This window comes from Physeter macrocephalus, chromosome 15 (assembly GCF_002837175.3).
Source record: "Physeter macrocephalus isolate SW-GA chromosome 15, ASM283717v5, whole genome shotgun sequence".
NCBI classification, from domain to species: Eukaryota; Metazoa; Chordata; class Mammalia; order Artiodactyla; family Physeteridae; genus Physeter; species Physeter macrocephalus.
Window position 1 is genome coordinate 58,634,820 of NC_041228.1, and position 5,489 is coordinate 58,640,308.

At 41.5% G+C, this 5,489-nt stretch overlaps 1 protein-coding gene across 2 annotated transcripts in view; it reads right to left on the reverse strand.

Moving 5' to 3' along the window:
* Positions 1–4,107, reverse strand: part of PKIA (cAMP-dependent protein kinase inhibitor alpha) — a 101,089-nt gene extending 96,982 nt beyond the window's left edge. Inside the window, exon 1 of one of the 2 annotated variants that reach the window (XM_007104836.3) lies at positions 3,995–4,107. The gene's annotated coding sequence lies outside the window, so the exon portion shown is untranslated. The remainder of the gene's footprint in view (positions 1–3,994) is intronic. The other variant, XM_028500456.2, reaches the window with a different exon arrangement.
* Between the last annotated feature and the right edge of the window lie 1,382 nt (positions 4,108–5,489).

The following is a 5,489-nucleotide window of genomic DNA, read 5'->3' on the forward strand; positions in this document are numbered from 1 at the left end:
CCCCTGCATCGGCAGGCGGACTCTCAACCACTGCGCCACCAGGGAAGCCCCTTACTATGCTTTTTGATACGGATGAGCCAATATCCATGTAAGGGCATGTAAGCTCACAATAACTTTTGTTGAATATAACTATTTGAATGTACTTTCACTATATTATTATATAGGGATTTTAAACTAAAATGTTCGTGCACACATTATTTAGAGCCTAACTTGGATATTAGAGTAGGTGGATATATACCCCTGGAAAATAATAGCTAATTTCTTCACTAAAATCAAATTGCTGAACATCTACTTTGTATATACATAGCTAGCTAGGCACTGTATTATGAGTTGCAGGTAATAAAAAGTTGTTAGTCAAAGACTCTGCTCCCTAGGGTTATTTTAGAACAGCAAATCATGTTCAAACTAAAGGACAGACCAAAACAGAAAGTGACATAGGAATTTAGACAAGGGAGAAACACATCTGAAATGAGAAGGTGGATATGGGGAAGGGTTCATGGAAGAGGCAGTGTATGATGTGAGCAAGGTTTCAACGTGTAGCAGGGTGAGTAAAATGAACAAATGAAGACATATGGTCGTGATATCATGAGGCACAAACTAGAAATAAATATCACTTGTTCTAGGCTGGTCATGAGGTAATTTAAGGGGATTAGTGAGAAACTAGATAAAGAGATATCGCTCTATATATTTCTTATAAATAATACTTTTAAACACAAGTATTTAATTTTAAAAAAAGAACAATATAGGGATAGGAGATTAGGAGGTACAAACTATTATTATAAAATGAGCTATAAGGATATATTGCATAGCACAGAAAATATAGCCAATATTTTATCATAACTATAAATGGAGTATAACTTTTAAAAATTGTGAGTCACTATATTTTACACCTGTAACTTATATAATATTATACATCAACTATACTTCAATTAAAAATGCTATTTTAGTGAAAAAAACACTAAGCAGTAAAATTTAAAGAAAAGAACTTAGAAGAGAACTTAAAAATAAAGACATAAAGAACAGGTTGAAACAGCACAGAAATCTGGCAATTAAGAAGCCATTGATAACTTTCAAAATAGCACTTTTTCTACCCATTCTCAGTGGAGGCAAAACCTTATTAATCCTACAATTTCTTTTTCCATTTTTCAAAATCTCAGGATAAGTCTATTTCAATTGTAGTTAATGGCAGTAATGCAGCACCAGAAAATGCCTTTTGTAAGGAGAGGGCAACTTTGAATCCTAAATTGGTTCTCAAGTCTTAAATTACTGATAACACTGACCACCCACCAGACTAAATGTTTTTTTTACGTGATTGGAAAGCAACAGATTGATTTCAATTCTATCTTGTCAAATCTACAAAAAAGTTCCTACAGCTCATTTAGCATCTAATAGTGTACATCCTTCTACTTGGTATTCCTCCTCCTTAACACCGGGCAATTAATTTTTCCTTTCTCTGGGAAACATTTTTTAAAAAGGAAATAGAGTCACAAATCAGTTTTGGTTAGGAAATCATACAACTATTTCTACCCAGGGCTTTGAATTTAGAAACCTTCCTCAGAAATTGCTTAAATACAACGAAGTCCAAATTCAGAAATACCTTAAATTTAATTATCTTAGTTGCACTAAAATAACAAATTATTTTTTCTATCTTGTTTTCTTTCTTCCCCAAAAGGTTTCTCCAACCCTAATCCATAACTTAATGCATTCATCTCACCTATAAAATCACTGGCAGGTATGATGCCAGCTTTGGCGGCTCCAGTCCCCTAATCCTGACCCATTTCTTGCCAAAGAATTCAGGCTCTTCAGAAACCAAGTAACAGACGTTTCAATTTCTAACCATCATGAGCATATTTTCATGTACTAATACTCAACATAAAAACACCTTTTAAAATTACAGAAATTTTTACTGTACTTAAGATCAATTGCACTAACCTGTATTTCATAAACCTTGGGCTACTTTCTTAAAAATGAATAATTATTTTAATATGTTTTTCACTTATTAGTCAGAATAATTATTCATATAATTAAATATTTTACAATTAGGTAAGAAAGGTGGAAAATAGTTTTGCTCTTCTTTTTCTTTGTTCTCTCTTCTAGTTGGTGTGCCTGAGTCAAAATTTTGGAATCTTGAAAATTTAATATTTCAAACCCAAACCACATTTAAAGATAATAATAACAACAAGCCAAAAGAATTTCGGTCCAGGGGTTTGCATGGTCCTGGGAACAGTTCTTGAAGTGGGCCATTTGGAGTGGGATTTGCCCACCCCCCTCCACTCCTTCTGCCTCATATACTGAAGATAGAGACAAAGAAACCAACTCAAATCTTTCCAAACTGTATTTATAAATAGAGAATTTGTAATCAGAAAAACAATAATGATATATAATAGAAGTACCATGATTTTTCAGAACCAGTATCTTGTTCTAAAAGCAATATTTAAAAAAGAAGGTAAGCAGAGGTAAATTGTTTTAGCTATAAACCCTGGCCCTCTTTGTCATTGATCGCCGATTTTAATTTGTTAAAATAAAATCCGTGGCCTTTTGAGTCAAACTGTCTCTTTAATTTCAGATTTAAAGATAACAAATCTCTTTTTAAATGGAATATTGGCACACAGACACCACACAGTCTGGCTTATTGCAACTGTCCTCTGTTGGTGAAGTGGCACATTTGCAAGCCCCAACCATAGCCATCTTCACCATTTCACAGAATATCATTCAAATGTACACCCCTAGGTGGGCAACAAGAATGGGCACTTGAGCTCAGCAGCAAGGCGTCTGTGGGGAAATCCTACGTCAGAACCCCTAAAAGGGGAGACTAACTTGAGGATGCCCAAATAACCTGAGGTTCACCTTAGCCACCTCCCCTGGCTTTCTGACTGCCTGTGGGAAAAGCCTCTCTGGAAACTCTTTTGAGGTTATTGGGGGAATCCTAGGACAAACACACTGCTTGCTTTTGCAGGTGGACTTGCCCCATACCCTACCCAGCTAGGTGTCTCACAACCTAGTTGGACTAAAAAAGCTTCAAGAAAAACGGGATAGACTGACATTTGCATTTCTACTTCCACCTATTCTTATGCACATGGAGCAAACTATGTAGGTATAGCCCTCTTTCTCACACCCCAACAGATTCTGCTGTCCTCGAAACCCATCTGGTAGCTGCAGTGACTACAATGAAGGGAGTTATCGGAAACCATGTTGGTACTGGGCTTAAAGGATTTTTCATGCCATGCATTTTGGGGAAGGACACAGATAATAGTCCAAACGTGGTGTAAGGCAATGCCCTTTCTGGGTCCTTGAAAAATCAGTCATGGAACAGAGGTGGTGGACAGGAGCTGACAAGAGCTGGGTTGTGAATGGGCACAGCATCTCCGGGGGGGTAAAAATCAATGAAATGATTGACAAGAGAAGATGGTAAATGCAGGGAGAAGTGGGGACAAGTGCTGCTCAACCCAAGCTGAACTCCAGGAGGTAAGTTTCTCCTCTAATTTGAGATTCTTTCTAAACATTCAGTATTGAAGTGGGTGTTTGACGTTGAAATGTGCAGACCCATTCTGATAACTGGAAAGGGAGAAGGCTGAGGAAGGCAAAAGGAGAGGGAAGATTTCCGATTACTTCTCCAGGCTGCTGACAAGAACCTGCTGCTCGCAAACCAGAAATTAACCACGCGAAGGTTGAAGGTAGCAACGTAAAAGTGCAACTCAAATTATTTTACATTCTGAATCCTCTTCAATATTTAAGCGAGTGTGGCATAACAATGGTTGATTATCTTAAGATTACAGAGGCTGACCGCCTTCTTTGTTTGCCCGGTAACACCGCTCCTCCAATAATCTCAAGCACTTGGCTGATTAACATTTCAATTCCAGTTGTTGCTTCTTTTCCCACTGCAGAAGGCGGCAGGGACATTCCCCTTCTTCCCTCTGTATTACAAACCCCATTACTAACCAAGCAGAAAGCACCGCGCAGTGTGGCCGAGGCTAATAATAGCCGGGCTGCTTACCTTCTCCGGAGGGATCGAATCAGCGCATGTCCCCGGCGCCGGCTGCCCCGGGGCCGCAGTGCCGCCGCGCCGGGTCTGTGCGTGGTCAGCTCGGCCGGCCCCCACCCCACCTGCCAGCTGCAGCAGCTGCTCCCGCCGCCGAGCTCCGGCCGCATGAAGTCATCCCCCGCCCCGGGCCGGATCGCCACATTCCGCGTCAGCCGCGGGGGGAGAGGGACCTCTCCCGGCTGCGGGGACCGGTTCCTGGAAACTGCGCTCAACGATCGCTACCCTTCCTGGTTGTAGGGTTATTTTCTAGGAATGCTTTTACAGAAGAAGCGTCGCCGGCTGGTGGACCGAGAGAGAAGAGCCAGAGTGATTTTCTCTGCAGAGCGCCTTTCCCCTGAGCGCTCCCCTGTCACTCCCGCGGCATGGACAGCTCCATTCCGCTGTGTGGGTTTTCCCCCTCTTCATCTTCCTTATCTGTATTGTTCATTTCGCTGCATTTGAGAGTGGGATTAGCTTTTAAGATATCATTCAAACACTCCGAAAATATTTTAAATTGGCGACCAGTTTTTCTAAGCCCCTTGTAGCAAGCTCCACTTTCCCCCAACACACACACACACAGAGACACACACACACACACACACACTCGCACGTACACACCCAGCCAAACCACTCACAATTATGAAAGCTGGGACCTCTCGCCCTCTTGCGTACGTAATGGAACAGGAAACTCCCAAAGGAGTGGGGAAGTAGGACCTGCTAGCGAAAGCACTCGAGGAAAGAGAGAGGGATCGCCCCAAGATTTTGTTGCTGTTTAGTGGTGTCCTTAGTGGACAGATGTTCCCCCTCTAACCCTCTGGCCCCGCCCCAAGTGGAATGGCTGGTCTGGTGACAGCTGTAACATTTGGAAACAAAGAAGCTGAAGCCACATTAACAGATGGCTGCATCGCTTTCTTTCCCAAAGGATTTATCAGAATTGGCTTTAGGAATAATACTAGCATATACGTATATAATAAGCCCTTTCCTTCTCTCTTTAAATTGGCACCAGCTATTAACAGGTTTCTCTCTCTCTCTCTCATCTTCCTCCCTCCCTCCTAACCTCCCTCCCTCTCCTAAGCTGACCAGATCATCAGTTTCCGGATTTAAGGGGGGAAAAAAGGCCAAGGATGTGCTCTCTTTACAGCTGAACCAGGGTGTGTTTTCCCCGTGTTGAGCCATTCCCAAGTAGAGAGGCTCTTTGACACTAGGGTTCTCTGTGAGTGAACTTCTCACATTCAGCTTGCTTTTGAAATTGCCCATCACTAGGTCCAGGCCAGTTTTATCCTTGGATTTGTCCAGCAACCTAAACAGTATAATTGCACAAGGCCAAGGCAGTACTTTTAATCTAGGAAGAGTTCCCAACTCTCTGTTTAGCAGTTCCAGAATTAGGAGGTAGTGTAGCAAACAGTTTCAACAAGACTCAGTAAGAATTCTTGACCCTAGAATGTGGGCTTTTTGAAAGCTGGAACAA